The following is a 1533-nucleotide window of genomic DNA, read 5'->3' on the forward strand; positions in this document are numbered from 1 at the left end:
GACGAGCCTCGTCCCTCCCATTTGAAAATTTAAACATGACAAGTGGGACCCGCTGTCAGCCTCTCTGTCCTTTCTAAACGAAGCGTTATCTGAAAACGCCTACTGCCAAACGCGTTTTCTCTTCGGGCTGGCGTAGTCGCTACCGAAGCGTTTTCTGTTTTTATAAACTAGCCCCTGGAAATCTTCTGTTTCATTACAGATAAGTCCCTGGACAAAAACCCTTATAACTTTTAATCAGAAAAGTATTTTTGATTGATTCTTTTTCTGTTCTCTTTAAAATTTTGTCTAGTTTTTTATCAGATTTATTTGAAAAATATTTGGTTTACCTTCTGTGCTCTCCTTGGTATTTACGTTAGCGCATATATTTTCTTTAAACCGTAGATACCGAAGGAGGTGACGGAGCCGCGAACTTCACCGAGCTAGGCTCCGACTACTCTGAACCAGGCAAGCATGTTTGAACTTTTGATATGATGAGTGTCTCGGCATGTTTTGCATTTAGTTAGTTTCATGGCATGTTGGTGAGCATACCGATGAATGTTATTTTATGTGATAATAAGGTGAGTGAGTTCAATTATCCATACGTGGATGAATGTGAATATGAATGGCCATGTGTTGGCATGAGGATGGGTACGATGGCAGTGTTGTAGCATGCCAGTCTTACGCCAGACTATGTGACTTCAGTGTCAAACCATATCGGTCCAGTACCTATCATTTCCTTCCTTGTACTACCACATGTTTTCCGCAAGGAATATGGTTTAGTAAGTTGCAAACCACTTTCATGGTACACACCAAAGAGGAGAGGCCGTGATGATGGTTCCATGGCCCTGGATTAAAGCCAGTCATCCGGTCAGGGGGCATGGGTGTTTCCGGTTGGGACCGAGAGGGGGGCACCCCTTAGAGCGCGCGTATATAAATTTGATCCCATGCTATTCGAGATTGTGATCTCCCCGTCTCAAAAGTTTTTCTTGGACGATGACTAGGGTGATTCCTAGCATTGAGAGGTAGGATGGGTGTGTACCGGTTAGCTGTGTTTTCTTCCGAAATAGCATAAACGGAACTAGTCCTTCGTGACTACGGAAATCCGTTGACTGTGGGAAAAATTTTGTACAAACTCTGCAGAGTCATATATTCCTCCAAATCATCTCTTCCATGTCAAGTTTCGTTCCATCTTATCCTAATCAATTGTCAGCTTTGATGACAGAGACTCCGGTGAATCGCATGAGTGCTAAGTCCGATTGAATGATTATCCCTGTGGATGGACTAACCCGTTTATTCTCATGGATTTAATGTTTATTATGAGTATTGTTTACTGGTGAATTTAAAGCCCTTTCTGCGATGTCGTTCAGACGTCCGACTGTGGCATTTCTTTTAAAACCCTTTCTGCGATGTCGCTCAGACGTCCGACTGTGGCATTTCTTTATAGCCCTTTCTGTGATGTCGCTCAGACATCCGACTGTGGCATTTCATTTAAAGCCCTTTCTGCGATGTTGCTCAGACGTCCGACTGTGGCATTTCTTTTAAAACCCTTTCTGC

This window comes from Triticum dicoccoides, chromosome 1B, assembly GCF_002162155.2.
Source record: "Triticum dicoccoides isolate Atlit2015 ecotype Zavitan chromosome 1B, WEW_v2.0, whole genome shotgun sequence".
Taxonomy (NCBI): domain Eukaryota; kingdom Viridiplantae; phylum Streptophyta; class Magnoliopsida; order Poales; family Poaceae; genus Triticum; species Triticum dicoccoides.